This window comes from Anabrus simplex, chromosome X (assembly GCF_040414725.1).
Source record: "Anabrus simplex isolate iqAnaSimp1 chromosome X, ASM4041472v1, whole genome shotgun sequence".
Classification (NCBI taxonomy): Eukaryota; Metazoa; Arthropoda; class Insecta; order Orthoptera; family Tettigoniidae; genus Anabrus; species Anabrus simplex.
Genome location: NC_090279.1, coordinates 150,711,743 through 150,732,719, shown reverse-complemented (window position 1 = coordinate 150,732,719; position 20,977 = coordinate 150,711,743). Strand labels below are relative to the sequence as shown.

Sequence of the window (20,977 nt, the reverse complement as noted above, 5' to 3'; positions counted from 1 at the left end):
TTCCATCTCTCGAATCGTCTGACTGTGGGTATTACACACGCCATAAGTCACTGAACCATGTTGTGAAATACAAATTCCCCCGCCTTCCGCTTGATGGATCACTCACAGTTCTCATTCTCAAGTTGAGATAAGATCTCCAGTAATAGAACAACTTGTCAACAATGAAGGCAATTTGTATGTAATCGGACCGTAAGAACAAGGAATTTTCTTTTTTTGGAAAACAAATCACACTACTTCCTGCTTACACCGTCTGACCTGGTTGGAGTGAAGAAAGGTAAGATGTCTTTATGTAAAGTAACCAACACAGAACAGCTGTGAACGGTCTTAACTGACATGGACGTGGAACTGCGTCATTTAAATACTCTCACGTAATACAAACGGGACTGAGTCAGCTGTCTTGGGAGTAAGAGGCCAATTACTAAGTCCCTGCTCCACTATGGTCATCATCATCATCATCATCATCAACAATCGGATACTGGATTCACCCGTTATCTACTCGCAGTAAAGTAGCCGACCTTAGATTCCTGTACAACGCTGTTCACGGTTTATTTAGTTCTCCTGAACCTGCATCCTTCATTAACCAACGTGTTTCAACTCGCGAAAGCAGGATTAATCCACAGCTTCGTATTCGTTGTCCAAAGAACTTTATTTAACCGCTCAAGGGGTGTTAACGAATGCGATACGGACCCGCCTGCCAAAATACAAATTCAGCCCCTCCTCAAATAAAAAGGAAAACCTATGAATAACTTGATATAAATTTAATTACAGTTTGTAGAAATAATGCAATATATTGTCAAGTTGTAAGAACAAGAGGAGTATTCGTTACTGTAAGATTATTAAAAATAACTAAAGGATCCGAGCTGCTCCGCGCAGTGTTGCCAGGTCTCTCGTAAATCCAGGTGTCCTCCAGATAATTTGCAACACGCCAGAAAACCCGTAAAAGCTAAGAAATCTCCCGAAATTTCTTCTAATCCAAATTTATTGAAAAGTGAATAACAATGATTAATGGTTCATATTATATTTGTGCCGAAAAACTCTTTCCTCGTCTCACTGCCTCACGTTTTATCGATAACATCACTCGTTAGGTACTTCCCCGCAATCATTTTAGGTTCGAATTACGTAATCTCCCTCCTCTTATTGAGCTCAATACTCATGCTTGACGGCATCATTCGAAGGGAAATCCCCGATCCGCACATAGAATACTAATGCCCTAGTGCACCAACCTCGGTAAAGAGAATACCGCTGTAAACTTCACAATTTTACCAGGGTAAAGTCGTATTTCTGTTGCACCAAGCTCGGTTTCGAGTTTACCGACATTTTACCGCGGTATAATGTTTACCGCGCGTGAGCGAGCGGTTAACTAAGAAAACCGCTGTAAAGTTGTATTTGTGCTCTGTGGTTAAAGATTCCAAGATGGAGCTTAACAACTATAGGTTATATGTCCAGTATCTTAATCAGTTTGAAAGAAATGAAGGGAGAATTATAGAAGAGAGACGCGATTTATTTGAAGAATTAAGCGATGTTTCGTTCCAGAGAAGATGTGAACAATTGGAATGCCCGACTGGGAGAAACTGTCCTATGTCGCCTAGAAATCGTCTTTTAATAGCGCTGCGGTTCTATGCAACTGGAACATTTCAAGGAGTGATCGGTGACATCTGTGATGTTGACAGAACAACTGTATGCCGCATAATACACAAGGTTTCTGATCTACTTGCGTCGTTATCGCCACAGTTCATTCAACTTCCACTTACGCAGCGAGAACAAAGAGAGGTTATGGAAGGGTTTCATACAATAGCTGGGTTCCTTGGTGTATTGCGTGCGCTGGACTGCACTCATGTGCGAATACAGTCTCCCGGAGGTGAAAATGGGGAGGTATTTAGAAATAGGAAAGGTTATTTCTCGCTAAAAGTGCAAACTGTGAGCGATTCGAACCTCACGATACGAGATATTGTAGCAAGATGGCGAGGGTCGACTCATGATAGCACAATATTTCACAATTCTCGGCTGAGAGCGCGTCTCGAGACGAGAGAAATAGCTAATGGCTATATTTTGGGTGATGGAGGTTACCCATGTAAATCCTTCCTCCTGTTCAGAATCCCACCTCCCCAGCAGAACAACGATATAACAGAGCCCATATTGCCACAAGGAATGTTGTCGAGAGACAATATTGTGTGTGGAAAAGGAGGTCCCCTTCCATGTCTTTAGGACTTCGATGTAACATTCAAAACATGTCGAACATTACTTTCCATTTTAAGGAGTCGAGGACTTGCTTGCGCTGTCACAAAATGTAAATACGAGGGACAAGTGACTGTCGAAACGATCACTGCCGGCTGGATAAACTAAAGACAAGTGACTATCGAAATGATCACTGCTTCCTGAATACTACTTCAAATTTCTTCCGAGGGGAATAATAGCGAGAAAATCAAGCGTCTAGAAACCGCGGTAACGAAACCGGGCGATAGTAATGGTGCACTGCTTTTACGACAATACCACGGTAAAAGTTTTACCACGGTTTCGTAAAGGCTGATAATTACCGAGCTTGGTGCACTCGGGCATAAGACTTCAAAATTGACACACAGTTTCTACACCGATGAATAACTACAGGAAGAAGAAGAAGAAGAAGAAGAAGAAGAAAGAATAATAATAATAATAATAATAATAAGAAGAAGAAGAAGAAGAAGCGTAGAGTGGCCAGAACACGGGTGAGTAAAACTCAATATTTTTCTCATACCAACTTTAAATGACTCTTGCATTCTTTAATTTAGTTATACGAGTATTATAATATTTCAGTGCTCGAAAAACTACTGACATTTTCATTAATATTCCAGAGAATTTTACGTACAATCTACCAATATTTTATCTGTGGACTTGGCAACGCTGGCTCTGCAACATTCGTTATAAATAGGTCAGGTAACTTGTCTTGAAGTCATTTGGTTTTCCCTACACTTTTCGATAGTTTTATGATCACTTAATAAGAAGCGCAGTTCGTAGTCAGAATTCTGACGTCATTATGCCGTCTGTTTGGTAAACATTTATCCATATATTCGCCTTCTTATCCTGCAGATCTTGACGTAAAGCTTGGTATTCTGTAGTACAAGGCAATGGTATTTTTACTTGCAGTTATTCTGTATAGAGCGGTTATCTTGTGAGCTCATAGACTAGTCTTGAAGGAGCTTTTTTTCAGACAGAGAACTTTTTATATACATGGCCTTCACTCTTTCCAGTGTAGCTAGGTTGTCCTTCAATAGGTGTTCCGAGATAATGCCTCAGGCATATGTCATGATGGGGTCTGTTTGTACGTAGACTTTTTCCTCTTAGCAAAATGTTATGTCATGATGGGATCTGTTTGTACGTAGACTTTTTCCTCTTGGCAAAATGTTATGTCATAATGGGATCTGTTTGTACGTAGACTTTTTCCTCTTAGCAAAATGTAAGTTATTAAGAACGCTCTACCATCTGTTGACTGTATTTGGAAGCTGGGAAAGGTTAGATAATCAAAGAGTATCTAGCAGGGAATAGTATTCTTCCGTAATCAGATGAAGTGTATACTCTCTGGCTTGACAGATAGTAATCAAACATGGCTGCATGCAATGACATTACTAAGGATAGAAATCACATATATCAGAATATTATTTTACCCGCCATTGGTCGAGCCTAACGGACGACATCCGTACATTCCTACGGTAGGATATTTCTTCAAGAATCGACACTAGAAAATAGAGGTTCCATACTTCAGTAATTGTCTCTGAATTCCTGGCCCTCCCTGTCACTCCTGGAAGGTGAATTACGATGTTCCTCCTTGGTCTGCGTCTGCACAGATTTGGTACGGGGATTATCCACTGTGTTGTATTGTCATGGTCTGTGTAATAAGGCGCAAAACCAACGACTATTCCTTTCTCTTCATATTCTTCAGCATATTGTTCATATTTTGGACAGTATGTCGAACCTCATATACCTTGGAGAATTATCAGAAGAGCTGTTACCGTTCTGAAACATATTCTCTTCAAGGTCCGGTTCCTCTTGAAGCCAATTGTCTATTTAATAATCATCATTCACAATGTAAAAAATAAACTACACATAAAATGGAAAAATAATTAGAACTGGGTAATTAATCATACGAATTTTAAGAATTTGGCAAGCTAAACGAAAATTACGAAAATCGAGAATCAAACATTATCAGTAGAAATGTATAACACGGATGGTCGAGGGTGAACACGTAGTAGTGTACAGTTCATTGGCACTGAAGTCACTAAAGATGATTCAGTTAGGTAGTGACTGATCCCTTTCACTCTATATATTCCAGCGAACAGCTACTGATAGTTACACGTCGCAGCAAAATTAAATTCGTGGTGAGTACCGCGCTCACCCCGCGACCAACGGCGGGTTAAAGTGTTAGTCGCTTAGCAACCTGCTAAGTACAGAATGTATTGCGGGTTAGGCTAAGCTTTCGCCTGCAATTATTGCAGGGATCATTTAATGATTTGATTTTATGATTACTCCACGTTGATTTAACTTCGAGACCTAACAATGTCTCATAATTGACCGGCAGGTAATTACGGAGAGGATAAAACAAAAATGAAGCAAGTCGATTAAGTAAAATGGATTATAAATGGTGTTTTTAATCTATATATTAAAAAAATTGATGAAAACTAAAGTCAGTCAGTGCGGCCATTCTATCCGGTCGATTTCCTTAATTTTTTTTAACTGAAAAGTATTCATGCACAGATTTGTCATCAGGCACTATAAATCACTTAACTTTCGCCTTCCTCAAATTATTTGATTTTTTCAATTGTATGTCTCTTTGAAGCTGTCATATATTTGGCTCTAATTAAGGTACGCAGTTCGTTTTGACCTAAGAACACTCAGTGGATCAAGCTCTTTCATTTCAGCTCTTAACTATTCAAATTGGTTGATTCTGAGGAAAGTTATGAGTGCACATTCAATTTGACGTCCCATTTCTTCAACATTTTTCTTCTCATTGAAGCAATTAAATCTTTCGTTCTAATTAAGGTACGCAGTTCGTTTTGGTCTTAAACACTCAGTGGATCAAGCGCTTTCTTTTGAGGTAATAACTACTTACATTGCTAGATTCTGAGAAAAGTTATGAGTTCATTTGTCTCCATGACGAAGATCTTTCAAGGACTTTTCAACAATTCAGCGCGTAGTGTTGTTCCAAAGAACGTTTAATTCAATTTCTTTGTGTAATGTATTTTCAAGTGTTTTCTTGACATAATATTACATTCTATTACCGCAGCAGATCATGTGCTTTATTTCATTAAGCCGGAACTTTGCAAATACATCCGTGAGGATAGTAACGAACAACACCATACATTGTACATTGCGGGCGGAGCCAGCGGTAAACTGCTAGTTAATTCTTTCAATATATAGATGTTTACTAGCTTTTATTTGGCTGCTTCCGTAATTTAATGACTACGCTGCTGAACTGCAAATTAGATGTTCGCACTTACCTTTAATTGGTTTCATTTTTCAGCAGCTACAGAACAATTATACGTAACGTATACTGAAGTCGCGGTTATGATAATTTATTCCATCAAAAATAAATCAAAAATCAAAAATTGTTTAAATAAAGTTTGAAAACTATCGAACTGCACAAATGATAAACCTAGTCTGTTATTAACTTCGTGCAGGGAGAGCTTGTTCGAAACTGAGTTGACTGACTGCTACTACACACACTTCTTATTGACATTATACGTTGTCTAATAAATAAAGCCGGATTTTTATGCAATAACAAGGTAGATTGCAAACTAATTTGGTTAGTAGGAAGTGTCGGCCACCCGCTCTTCCATAATGTAGCAAGAGTAACATAAAATATAGGGGTTCTGGTGGGCCGTACCCCTAATGTTTATGCAAACCCCATAGCATAATCGTTGTGAAGGTAGACTATACTTGCTACTCGCTTCAGTAAGTTTGCATTCTAAGCTATTAATGCATAAAAATCCGGGCTGTAGTTATTATAAATTAAGGTATGGACTTTAAAGTCACCTTTATAAATGTTTCATTTATTCATATTCTTAAAACATTTAAGAAAAAACTATGTGCGGTACCTCTACTATTGTAGATCCATAAGAAACAAGCTGTTAATGAACTGTAAAAAAAATCAGAGTTCTGCCTTAAGTAGTTTCTGAGGTAATGGGGGGAATGTCGCAAAAAACGTATCTTTTCAGAAAGTGTACCAAAACTTGGATGGTACCATGTTTCTTACCACGTAAATACCAGATAGAAAGTAATACCATAGCAACCGATGTTGCCTACTTATGAAGCAGGATGTTTACTATATATCAACAAAAATTTCCGACTTCTAGAGCAAGTAATTTCCGAGATATCTTGTCTTTACTCGAGAAATCCCGAGAAATGGCTTGTGCGGGAATATACATGTACTTTCTTAAAATTTATAAATAACTGCACTCTCTATAATCATTGAAACATACATAAAATTAAAGAGGAAACTCCACATATTAATTTTCCATAAAAACAAAAATAGATTTTTTTTACCATTACCACCTTTTATACTCCCTTTGAAGGCCCGGAGCCGCACTATCGTTACGCGCCTGATCCGCTGCAGGAAACAGAGGCTGGTGTGTGGACTGCAGAGTAAAGATCTAGAAGAGAGATTGGTAAAGAACTGCTTTGGAGTGTCGTAATGTATGAAAAAAAAACATAGACACTTAGGAAAGAATGATAAAAGACTTTGAAAAGTCGATTTGGAGAAAAGGTGGAAGGGTTGAGTTGGAATAACAGAATGATCAATAAAGAGTGCGGGGAGAAGAAAGAGAAATGCTTCGAAAGACCTAAAGATGAAGTATATGAAGATTTTATTTATATATTTATTTGGTTGCTGGAAGCGTCCGTAAACAACAAAACTTGGAGATCTATGAAGAAGTAGGATGTCTTCCTACAAATGGATCTACAAGATGAGCTCATATTGTTGTCATCGACCGGGCGAAAGGTGATTGATCCGACGGTAAGATTCGAGGAAAAATAACAGCAGCCTCGATTAGTGTGTGAGGAGAAAAAGGTCAAATGTGAGGCATGCGTTGAGGATCTCGGAGAAAAGTATGAGATTACAAAATGGGAAGTCATTGACGTTATAATTGGGGCTAGAGGGACAATTCCTAAGGGGAAACTGAACTTCTTAAGAACAAACAAAATCCCGGACACCATTATCCAGACCATAGCGGATTCTCTGTTGAAAAGTTCACTGGTGATCCTTAGGCACTATTTGTACTGCCTGATCTGAAATACCATGCATAGGTGTTTCTTTTTCAAATAAAATCTGAAAGAGACAATCTGCCTTATGGTGGCAGTTTTAATCTTGAGTTATGACTCAAGCCCCGCTTAATCCAAACATCATATATACCGAGCTCGATAGCTGCAGTCGCTTAAGTGCGGCCAGTATCCAGTAATCGGGAGATAGTGGGTTCGAGCCCCACTGTCGGCAGCCCTGAAGATGGTTTTCCGTGGTTTCCCATTTTCACACCAGGCAAATGCCGGGGCTGTACCTTAATTAAGGCCACGGCTGCTTCCTTCCACTTCCTAGGCCTTTCCTATCCCATCGTCGCCAAAGACCTATCTGTGTCGGTGCGACGTAAAACGAATAGCAAAAAACAAAAGCAAAACATCATATAAAATAAATATTGTTCTTATGAACTGATTAGGAGGCAGATCTTTTGAGTCCCTAATAGGGGCGGCTATCAGGTGGATTATCTCTCTTAATTAATTAATTAATTAATTTACTGATTTATTTATCGTATGGCTTTTCGTGCCGGGAGTGTCCAAGGACATATTTGGCTCGACTGGTGCAGGTCTTTCTTTCTATTTGACATCCATGAGTGACCTGCGCGTATGGATGTGAAATGAGGATGATAATGAGGTAGAGAGAAGGTGAAATCTGGTGTCGGCACGTAGCCTACTCCTGTCGAATAACACGAAGTGGCGTGTTCAAGGCTTCATGATCCACCATCAACAGCGTCTTATTCCCTCACTCCGTATGAACACAGTGTCCGACCATATAGACTTCACGCCTTAACGATCATGACTATCAGGCAGGCACTATATGAGGTGCCTGACGACATGTGAAATTGAAGGAACGATGCATTGACAAACAGAGTGAGGTAGGAAGAGGTTTCAGCTGGTACACGACAATAAAGTGAGAAGAAGATACGACGTGCTGAAGACAGAGAATCATGGTGACACAGACCATGAGAAAAACGATCGATGATAATTTTAAAAAAATTGTATTTATTTGGGAAATAAACACAGCGAGATGGCGGGGTACACAGATCCTAGCGAAATAGATATTTACAATGAAGTAGAACAATGCAAACTGAAAAATAAAGAATTGAAAGAGCTACGAGGATTTAATCAACTAATGATAAAAGCAGAGGAAGAAAATTAAAACCTAACACCATAACTGCATGTGAAAAAAATTAACAATAAAAATAATGGAAAAATAGGAAAGAACAGGGAAGATTGAAGATTCAGTAAAACGAAGAGAAGAAATGATATCTAGGCACGGAATACAGATCAGCATTCCAAGGATACTTAGTCTACAAGAAAAGTAGAGCCAGGATGCATGGCTCAGACGGTTGAGGCGCTGGCCTTCTGATCCCAACTTGGCAGGTTCGATCCTGGCTCAGTCCGGTGTTATTTGAAGGTGCTCAAATACGCCAGTCTTGTGTCGGTGGATTTAGTGACACGTAAAAGTACTCCCGCGGGACTAAATTGCTGTACCTCGGTGTCTCCGAAAACCGTAAAAGAAATTAGTGGCATGTAAAGCGAATTATATTATTATTACTAGCTGTAGTACCCGGCGTTGTCCGGGTAGCTTTTGAATGTTTACCTTTAGTATTTGTATTACCAGTTAGTTAAGTGTGAAGTGGATGCTTATTGATTTCTTTTTGAGATATTAATTTTACGACCTATTATGTAGTTTTAGAGCTATTTAGATGTATCTGATTTCAAGTTTTAGATTATTTAATTTTCGTGTAAAACCTCGTCCTTGTGGAAGCTAGAATTGACGGGGAAGTATTTGATTCTTTCCAAAAGGAAAAAAAAGGAATAATTATATGTATTTATCCGTCACACTATACATAATGATGTACACAATTTCGGCAGTCATTGAGACCGTCACAATCAGCCTAATGACCCCAAAAGCTGTGTATTCAACACTAATCTCGGTCATTTTATACTATATACTTTTAAGCCCTACTCAGATCCTGTCGAGACTGAACGTGGACTTAAACGGTATCAAGAACGTCACAGTTCATATAAGAGACACATGAACAATGGGTTTCGACATTCATATCGGTTATTTTCCATCATTTTTGCACGTCAGCCGCTCTCATTTCCCACCCCACGGCGGAGGCTATGATTCTTCATCTCCATAGTATTTTTTCTAAGATGGTAAGTCATATGTGTACCAAGTTTCGTTGAGAGCAATTCTGGAACATACCCCACATACAGCACATCCATAATATCCCTTTTATTTACATTCATTTTCACCCCCTCTCAAGTGATTGCGGCTGAAGTATGACAACTATCCAGAGTGTCACAGATCAACTCTGTGACCTCGTAAAGAAGTATTCGACATTAATATCAGTAAAACGTTTATTTTTATAGTTCTACATTTCCCGTAGGTGTGCTAGAGGTGTTTTACCCCAACACTATTTTTTTCAGATAGCAAGTTCTGCGTGTACCAATTTTATATGAGGGCTAGGCTTAATGAAAATACATCCGTATTTTTGGTCATTTTGAACATTTTCCTTTCTATCCCTTCTAATATCCATGCCGATAGGGGCTGAACAAAGACAACCGGATTGTGATTATTCATCTCAGCGACCTCGAGAAGTATGGCTGTGCCTTAATTAAGGCCACGGCCACTTCCTTCCAATTCCTAAGCCTTTACTATCCCTTCGTCGCCGTAAGACATATCTGTGTCGGTACGACGTAAAGCAAATTAGCAAAAAAATAAAATAAAAAAATAAAATACAAATGTATGGATTCGACACAATTTTTATTATTTGTATATATCTTTCCCCCATCGTTCCTCCACCCCGAAGGAGGCTAAAATTAGACATTAAAAATTTCCGGCGTGTCACTATTCATCTCAGCGAAAGCGAAAAGTATGGATTCAACACTACTTTTGATGATTTTTTATCTCACCCCCTCGCCCCCTACCCGTAAGTGTAGGTGGGGTGTCTAACTCCCACGTGGTTTGTCTCATGATAATAAAAATTCGGAGTGCTGCTATTCATCTCAGTGACCCGGAAAAGGATGGATTCTACACTATTTGTCATTACTTTGATATATCACTCCCCCCTCGACCCCACCCAAAAGGCGGCTGAATTTGGACCTTGGAAAAATTTCGGAGTATCACTATTCATCTCATCGAATCCGAAAACGATGGATTCGACACTATTTACTATATTCCTGTATGTGAACCCCTCGCTCCCCGCTCCGATGGGTACATGGGGTGTCTTACCCCCACGCGGTTTGTCAAAAGAAATCCGGAGTGTCACTATTAATTTCAGCTACCCCGAAAAGGATGGATTCGGCACTATTTCCTATTACATTGATGTATCCGTTCTCCCCTCGCCCCCACCCAAAAGGGGGTTCTATTTGGACTTGAAAAAATTCCGGAGAATCACTATTCATCTCAGCGAATCCAAAAACGATGGATTCGACACTATTTTCGTATATTTTTAAATGTGGCCCCCTCGCCCCCCATCGCTATGGGTACATGGGGTGTCTTACCACACGCCGTGTCACTATTAATCTCAGCGAGCCCGAAAAGTATTGAATCCCACCCAACTCGCCCCTCGCCCCTAACGGTTCCTGGGGTGCCTTACACCACCGCGGTTTTCTCTTGATACTAAAAATCAGGAGTGCCAATATTCACCTTGGCGACCCCGAAAACTATATATTCGACACTATTTTCGATTAATTTTATATGACACTCCCCCACCCCCACCCCAAAGGGGGTCGACCTTGGTATTTAAAAGTATTCAGATTGTCACTATTCATCTCAGCGACCACGAAAATTATGGATTCCACACTATTTTCGAATATTTTATATATCACCCCCTCGTCCCCCCCAAATGGTACCCCCACGCGGTTTGTCAAAAGAAATCCGGAGTGTCAATATTTATCTCAGCGACCCCGAAAAGGATGGATTCGACACCATTTCCTATTACCTTCATGTATCACTTCCCCCTCGCCACCCACCCCAAAGGGGGCAGAACATGGACATTAAAAAATTCCGGAATGTCACCATTCATCTCAGCGACCATAAAAGTATGAATCCGACACTTCTTTCGAATATTTTAATGTCACCCCCCTTTTGCCCCCCACGCCCCTATGGATACATGGGGTGTCTTACACCACGCAGTTTATCAAAAGAAATCCGGAATGACACTATTCATCTCAGCGACCCCGAAAAGGATGGATTCGACACTATTTCCTATTACTTTGATATATCATTCCCCCCTTTCCCCCACCCAGAAGGGGGCTAAATTTGGACTTGACAAAATTCGGGAGTATCACTATTCATCTCGGTGAATCCAAAAATGATGGAGTTGACACTATTTTTGTATATTTTTATATGTGACCCACCTCGCCCCCCCGCCCCCAAGCATACTTAACTATTAGAAATGTGCAATCTGGAGGCACGGTTGCGATAGATACAAATAAGCTTAGAGAGTCCCTTGATTTGCTCATTTCCATCCCCACTTTGGGAGAGAAAGAAATTGACGACTCTCTTTCCACGATCACTGACAATACTACTAAGCTAGCTGAGGCTAAAATTAGACATTAAAAATTTCCGGCGTGTCACTATTCATCTCAGCGAAAGCGAAAAGTATGGATTCAACACTACTTTGATGATTTTTTATCTCACCCCCTCGCCGTAAGACATATCTGTGTCGGTACGACGTAAAGCAAATTAGCAAAAAATAAAAAAAAAATAAATAAAATACAAATGTATGGATTCGACACAATTTTTATTATTTGTATATATCTTTCCCCCATCGTTCCTCCACCCTGAAGGATTTCTTTTGACAAACCGCGTGGGGTAGGACACCCCATGTACCCATATGTGCGTGGGGGGCGAGGGGGTGACAATAGTGTCGTAAGTGTAGGTGGGGTGTCTAACTCCCACGTGGTTTGTCTCATGATAATAAAAATTCGGAGTGCCGCTATTCATCTCAGTGACCCGGAAAAGGATGGATTCTACACTATTTGTCATTACTTTGATATATCACTACCCCCTCGCCCCCCACCCAAAAGGCGGCTGAATTTGGACTTGGAAAAATTTCGGAGTATCACTATTCATCTCATCGAATCCGAAAACGATGGATTCGACACTATTTACTATATTCCTGTATGTGAACCCCTCGCTCCCCGCTCCGATGGGTACATGGGGTGTCTTACCCCCACGCGGTTTGTCAAAAGAAATCCGGAGTGTCACTATTAATTTCAGCTACCCCGAAAAGGATGGATTCGGCACTATTTCCTATTACATTGATGTATCCGTTCTCCCCTCGCCCCCACCCAAAAGGGGGTTCTATTTGGACTTGAAAAAATTCCGGAGAATCACTATTCATCTCAGCGAATCCAAAAACGATGGATTCGACACTATTTTCGTATATTTTTATATGTGGCCCCCTCGCCCCCCATCGCTATGGGTACATGGGGTGTCTTGCCCCACGCCGTGTGTCAAAACAATTCCGGAGTGTCACTATTAATCCCAGCGAGCCCGAAAAGTATTGAATCACACCCAACTCGCCCCTCGCCCCTAACGGTTCCTGGGTTGCCTTACACCACCGCGGTTTTCTCTTGATACTAAAAATCAGGAGTGCCAATATTCACCTTGGCGACCCCGAAAACTATATATTCGACACTATTTTCGATTATTTTTATATGACACTCCCCCACCCCCACCCCAAAGGGGGTCGAACTTGGTATTTAAAAGTATTCAGATTGTCACTATTCATCTCAGCGACCACGAAAAGTATGGATTCCACACTATTTTCGAATATTTTATATATCACCCCCTCGTCCCCCCCCAAATGGTACCCCAACGCGGTTTGTCAAAAGAAATCCGGAGTGTCAATATTTATCTCAGCGACCCCGAAAAGGATGGATTCGACACCATTTCCTATTACCTTCATGTATCACTTCCCCCTCGCCACCCACCCCAAAGGGGGCAGAACATGGACATTAAAAAATTCCGGAATGTCACCATTCATCTCAGCGACCATAAAAGTATGAATCCGACACTTCTTTCGAATATTTTAATGTCACCCCCCTTTTGCCCCCCACGCCCCTATGGATACATGGGGTGTCTTACACCACGCAGTTTATCAAAAGAAATCCGGAATGACACTATTCATCTCAGCGACCCCGAAAAGGATGGATTCGACACTATTTCCTATTACTTTGAGATATCACTCCCCCCCTTTCCCCCACCCAGAAGGGGGCTAAATTTGGACTTGAAAAAATTCGGGAGTATCACTATTCATCTCGGTGAATCCAAAAATGATGGAGTTGACACTATTTTTGTATATTTTTATATGTGACCCACCTCGCCCCCCCGCCCCCAAGCGTACTAGTGGTGTCTTACCCCCACGCGGTTTGGACTTAAAAATTTTCCGGAGTGTCAGTATTCATCTCAGCGGCCACGAAAAGTATGGATTCGACACTATTGTCGAATATTTTATGTCACCCCCTCGCCCCCCACGCACATATGGGTAAATGGGGGGTCCTACCCCATGCGGTTTGTCAAAAGAAATCCGGAGTGTCACTTTTAATCTCAGCGACCCCGAAATAGATGGATTCGACACTATTTTCGGTTATTTTGATATCTCACTCCCCTTCGACCCCCTCACTCCAAAGGGGGCTGATTTTGGGCTTTAAAAATTCCGGAGTGTCAGTATTCATCTCAGCGACCCCGAAAACGATGGATTCGACACTATTTTCGTATATTTTTACATGTGTCCCCACTCGCCACCTCGCCCCCGCCCCTGTAGGTACACGGGGTGTCTTACCCCCACGCGGTTTGTCAAACGAAATCCAGAGAGTCACTATTCATTTCAGCGACCAAAAAAGGTTGGATTCGACACTATTTCCTATTACTTTGATGTATCATTCCCCCCTCGCCCCCAACCAAAAGGGTTCTGAATTTGGACTTGGACTTATTTTGGAGTATCACTATTCATCTCAGCGAATCCGAAAGCGAAGGATTCGACACTATTTTCGTATATTTTTATATGTGACCCCCTCGCCCCCCCGCCCTTAAGGGTACATGGGGTGTCTTACCCCACGCGGTTTGGACTTAAAAATATTCCGGAGTGTTAGTATTCATCGCAGCGACCACGAAAAGTATGGATTCGACACTATTGTCGAATATTTTATGTCACCCCCTCGCCCCTCACGCTCCTATGGGTACGTGGTGTGTCCTACCCCACGCGGTTTGTCAAAGAAATCCAGAGTGTTACTGTTCATCTCAGCGACCCCGAAAAGGATGGATTCGACACTATTTTCGATTATTTTGATATCTCACTCCCCTTCGCCCCCCACCACCTCTATGGGTCCGTGGAGTGTCTTACCCCACGCGGTTTGTTAAAATAAATCCGGAGTGTCACTATTCATCTCAGCGACCCCGAAAAGTATGCATTCGACACCATTTTCTAATATTTTCAAAGGTGACACCCTCGCCCCCCGCTCCCAAGGGTACTTGGGGTGTCTTACCCCCACGCGGTTTGTCTCCTGATACTAAGTCGTAAGTGTAACAAGTTTGGTGTAAATCGCTCCAGTGGTTTAGGAGGAGATGTAATACATACATACATACATACATACATACAAACATACAATGACATTTATATATATAATATAGATTATTGTCCGACTCGTTGGCTGAACGGTCAGCGCACTGCCCTTCGGTTCAGAGGGTCCCGGGTTCGATTCCCGGCTGGTTCGGGTATTTTAACCTTAATTGGTTAATTCCAATGGCACGGGGGCTGGGTGTATGTGTTGTCTTCATCATCATTTCATCCTCATCACGACGCGCAGGTCGCCTACGGGTGTCAAGTCAAAAGACCTGCACCTGGGGAGCCGAACCCGTCCTGGGATATCCCGGCACTAAAAGCCATACGACATTTCATTTCATTTCATATAGATTATTATTATTATTATTATTATTATTATTATTATTATTATTATTATTATTATTATTACTGTTAAGAAAAGTAGATGGTACAATCTTTATGGCTTAGGCAGGATCACAAAGACTTACAAGAATTGGGGATCGAGGAGGGAGATATACAGGAAAGAACAACCTTTAGGAAGAAATTTGTGGAAATGAGGGATGACCTGAAACAGCATGTCCTAGAGCGCGTAGATCCTGGATAATTCCCCCATTATCCTTATAATTGATAGAACGCGGAGTTCTAGGTAATAGTAGGTTAGAATGCAAACTTTCTAAAGCGGGTAACAAGTGTACTCTAGCAGCACTACGGTTATATTGTGAGTTTTGCATAAATATTAGGGGTTCGGCCTATCACAAGGCCTAGATGTTATGTTACTCTTGTTACATTATGGAAGAGCGGGCAAGTCTGCACACCGGTTATGCTATGAGTTTTGCATAAGTATTAAGGGTTCGGACTATTAGAACCCCTGGAATTTATGTTACTCTTGCTGCATTATGGAAGAGCGGACTAGTCTGCACAAAGGTTATCCTATGAGTTTTGCATAAATATTAGTGGTTCGGCCTATCAGAACCTCTAGAATTTATATTAATCTGGATGCATTATGGAAGCGTGGACTAGTCTGCACACCGGTTATGCTATGACTTTTGCATTAATATTAAGGGTTCGGCCTATCAGAACCTCTAGAATTTATGTTACTCTGGCTACATTATAGAAGAGTGGACTCGTCTGCACAACGGTTATGCTATGAGTTTTGCATAAATATTAAGGGTTCGGCCTATCAGATCCTCTAGAATTTATGTTACTCTTGCTACATTATCAAAGAGCGGACTAGTCTACACAACGGTTATGCTATGACTTCTGCATAAATATTAAGGGTTCGGCCTATCAGAACCTCTAGAATTTCTGTTACTCTGGCTACATTATGGAAGCGCGAACTAGTCGGCACAACGGTTGTGCTGTGAGTTTTGCTTAAATATTAGGGGTTCGGATTATCCGAAACCCTGCAATTAATGTTACTCTTGCTACATTATGGAAGAGCGGTTTGCACGACTCTTCCTACCAATCAAATTAGTTTACATTCTGAGCTCTCACTGCCTTAAAATTCCGGGTCTGCTCATTATAATTTGGAGCATTGGTTGTCGTGACCATCAGTGTCGATTTTAAACCCATCAGAAATTGACATGATTAATAAGCTTTTGAGCTTATCTCGTGTCAAAAAAGCAAGGTGAAATTCTTTGCGTTTCGCAAAGAAATTTGCTCCGCGTCTTCAGGAGAAAATATTGTCTGTTCACGAGGAAGAATTTCACCTGTTTTCCTGACACGACAAAATCCCGAAAGCTCCTTATCATACCTGCAATATACAGTAGTGAAAGCGTCAATCTACATGCTATCAGGGATAGCTTGATGGTGATGATGATGCTTGTTGTTTAAAAGGACTTAAGATCGAAGGTCATCGGTCCCGGGGAGAGCTTGTAAATCCTCTAGCTTATTTCGGTTTGGCGTTAAATATGTTTGCCATACTCTTTCTGCAAAGCAAGGCATGATTCCTAGCTTGAGAAGCTTCAAGTATGTTTCACTTGGTGTTAAAGCTCCTTACCTGATGCTTAAAACGTCTTGTGTGGCCTTGAATTTAATTTACCCCAGTCTGGAGCATATGTGTGTTATTTTTCATGCATTATCTCCAAGGTATGTAAAGCCAAGTGTAATTGACCTGAATACTGCTCTCTTTCTTACACCTTCATTTGTTATTAACATCTCCTTATCTATGTCTGGTGTGTAAGAACCTTTTGTAAGAGAGTTTGGATTTCTCCCATTTAGTAGTATTCAGCCTCTGCCGGTCTAATTAAGGATAATTTTGTCATTTGTACTTTTCGAATTAAAAAAATCTATTCATTTTACATGCTATAGTATTCACGGCATGGAGAGCTGCATCAAACCAGTCTATGGACTGATGACTCAAACAACAACAACAAAGTATTCACGAGAATATTCTAACTGTATAATTAAGTGGTAGTGTTGTTTGAGTTCTGAGAATACTCTAAAATGTAGGTCTGTCTTTATGTTCCTGCCTTGTACCCTGATTCTTTTCCTAATGAGTGGACAGTATAACAAGGATGTAACACTGTTGATATATAAATTGGAACATTAGAAGGAGTCTCTCTAGCATCTACGACACGCAGTGGTGGCTCGTGAAAGTAGGTCACGCTATGGTTTAAATACAGACACGGATAATAATAGATAAACTCTCGATTATCCGACCAAATTCGCACGGATAACTGGAAACACTGACAATACGATTTTGTGCATCCTTCTTCAAATTTATCCGCAGCAAATGTATCTCCATATAGGCGTTTACCTTGCACAGAAATTTTCCGTTAAACCTTGTACACCAAACTGAAAAAAAGAACCTTACAATCCTAAGGCCGCATGAAATATTTTTGCTTTTACAGCGCACATAGCATCTGATATTTGTACCCCCTTCCGTTCTCTTCTGATGAAACTATTGTAACAGTGCTGCATTCCAGTTATTGTAAGTCAGCTTCTTGATACATTTTCGCTTTAAAGGGCCTGCTTCACTAGAGAATCCTAAGAGTTTCTCTTAGGTATTTTTAAGGTCCCTGTCTGAACACTAATTCCATAATCATTCGCTAATTTCTTTACTGGTTCTTCTTTGTATAACTTTTCAATCAATTCAAGATTTTATTTTAAGGTTAAAAGCACTTCCTTTCGCTTTGTAGCCATGACTGGTATCACAGAACACCAACAAAAGACAGCTGTATAATACTGTGTTTAGTGTTTGGTCAGGAGCGCGCTCGAATATCACAGGTATTCAAAATACCGTGAACAAAATAAAGGAAATAAAATCAAAATAATACTACAATAAACCTAGGAGGTGCACGGATAACCCATACAACGGATAATTCGCATATGGATAATCGTAACTTTGCTGTAAATCTAAAACACACTCACATATTTACACATCCAGGTACATACATTAGAAGACAATCTGTCAAAACACACCAAGGCTTACCTTATCACTAAACCCCGGAAGTTCAGGCATTTATTTTGGCTAAAATAGGCAAGCAAATACTCAATTCACATTTAGGACACAGGTAGTAAAAGAATTAAAGTAGGTATTTATAATGACAAAAAAGTGCACTAAAATAATATAGGTGTTTTTTTTGTAAGTGAATTAATGCACATCTGCATCCCATTTTAGTACTAAATCTTACGTTCCCCTATAGGTGGGGATGATAGAATAACATCAGCGGTATCCCCTGCCAGTCGTCAGAGGCGACTAAAAGTGGGAACAGTGGTTCTCAACTTGGGAGTGTGTGTTAGGGACTACGGTTCCGCTAGCGTCGCTTTCATTTATTTGTGTCAGATTCCTCTCTCTTATCTTTCATACCCAAACTCACTTTGTCAACCCTTATTCTTTACCAACCCGACAGTATTAGGTTTTAGGACCTTACGGAGTTTATTTTCACACCGTTCGTGGCCCTTCCTTTCTTTTGTCGATATCTATATTTTTTCAAAGTGTCAGAGTTCTTCCATTTTTCTTCTGCTTAGTGTTAATAGAAGATGGTTACCAAGTTGTTCTTGAGGTGCTCAAATACGTCAGCCTTGTGTCGATACGTTTACTGGCACGTAAAAGAACTCCTGCGGGACTAAGTTCTGGCACCTCGGCGTCTCCAGTAACCGTAACAGTCGTTAGTGGGACGTAAAGCAAAATAGAATGATTATTATTATTATTATTATTATTATTATTAAAACAATAATCACCACCACTACCACTTAATTGTACGTAGCAGGAACGGGACCTGGCAACCCTCTCGACCATTTGGCTCGTGGAGTGAGTTTTCAGTAGAGATTTTTGTAATATTAAAATTAATGAATTTTTTATCTATTAAGTTGAAATGAATTTGTCTTCTTTATTATTAACATAGTAGGTACATTGGAATCATATTTTCTTTTCTTTCCATTGTTTAATTTTAATATTAAAAAACAGCAGAAAATATCCGCAAAAACTCAAAAGAGGCAGAAAAGGCACAAAACTATCAAATAGGCACCGGAAGCTAAAATAGGCAAAGAGGACAAAATAAAATCTGGTCCTACTGTTCCGAAACGTTCGGAAATATGTTTGTGTCTATCTGACACTTCGATATATGAACACCCAAATAAATATGGCATTTTGCCTAACTTCCGGGTTCTACTTGTCACTAATATATTTGTATCAGATCCAGCCCTCTTTCTTTAGTTGTTTACAAATTTTTCCATCATAACCAGCGGATTTTGACATAAGTAGGAATTTAACGATACAAAATGTGTGATGGAATATTACCTAGTCATCGTGCAGGCTGTAATGTGAAGTATTGATGGATTGTCATGACTCAGAGACACATTTATGGCCATTTTATTTTTTCAAAGGGATATCTGACACAATTGTTTATTTTTCAGTTGCCACAGAACTTCTGAGGAACGTCTTTATGCTACTAAATATAGAGGAACACCTCTCTCTTTCCATAGTAGTCATTAGTATGGTTGTAGAATAAATTTATCAATAGCACACTCAGTAATACAAGTCAATGAACCTGGTAGCTTTCTTTTTCCAAAGAGTTGTCTGCTACCCTTCTTGGTCACAGTTTGCGTGTGACCCAGGCTCTCTCCTTACAGCAGGCCTCTTCTAGAAGACACATGGCTTTCGACAACGTTTGTAGTCCATGCATTTTGAATGCCTGCTCTACAGTCACATGGGGGCTGTGACCGGGTGTTGATATATAGGACGTTATGCTCTATCCAGAAGTCAGATTTTGCAGTTTAGAAATACTTGTTACCTTCTCTATGAGTTTGAAACGTGTGTCCTGCGTATAATGTATTGAGAAGTAAAAAAAAAAAAAATTGATGTTTATTGGGAGGACACGTGATCCTGTGATCTTTTCGGTCTGCCACTACTGATTAGAGACCATTCCAAGTGACCAGCTAGTGATAAGAAGTAGCCCCGAAGGAGAGAGTGGGAAAGGGACGGAGGGGAGTGAGCTGTATGGATGGCACATTTTGTGAGTCATGTTGTGTGCATATTGAGTATTCTACGTGAAGGCTGGTTGGATCCTCAACAGCTCCACCATCACCTATCATAGATAGTCTGGATATCACTGAAGAGGCATACTAGGGAAACGAAGAATAAGGTAGTTTCCGGTTGCTTTCCTCAGCCAATTAAACATTTGTCATTGCATATCAGTAGGGGAAGGATTTTTGGGCGCGAATAAGTTAGAATACAAAGGCATTTAACCAAGGCGCAAGTGTCTTCTACCGGCACAATGGTTCTGCAGTGAGATTTGCATGAATAGTAGCGATCTGAACTATCAGAACTCCTAAGTGTCTCCTACCCGCATAACGGTCCTGCAGTGAGAATTGCGGAACTATCAGCGATCGAACTATCAGAACCCCTAAAGTGTCTTCTACCCGCATAACGGTTTTGCAGTGAGATTTGCATAAATATTAGCGATCTGAACCATGAGAATCCATAAAGTGTTTTCTACCCGCAGAACGGTTCTGCAGTGAGATTTGCATAAATATTAGCGATCTGAATTATCAGAACGCCTAAAGTGTCTTCTACCTTACAGTTCTGCAGTGAGATTTGCATAAATATTAGCGATCTGAACTATCAGAACCCCTAAGGCGTCTTCTACCCACATAACGGTTTTGCGGTGAGATTTGCATAAATATTAGCGAACTGAACTACAGTATGAGAT

General features: G+C 40.5%; 1 protein-coding gene across 2 annotated transcripts in view; it reads right to left on the bottom strand.

The window, feature by feature from the left end:
- Positions 1–20,977, bottom strand: part of LOC136886485 (retinol-binding protein pinta) — a 117,198-nt gene that overhangs the window by 83,145 nt on the left and 13,076 nt on the right. The window contains exon 1 of one of the 2 annotated variants that reach the window (XM_067159296.2): positions 6,523–6,620. The exons of the other annotated variant lie outside the window; for it this stretch is intronic. The gene's annotated coding sequence lies outside the window, so the exon portion shown is untranslated. Of the gene's footprint in view, positions 1–6,522; positions 6,621–20,977 lie in introns of those variants that run through there. 2 annotated transcript variants of the gene reach the window in all.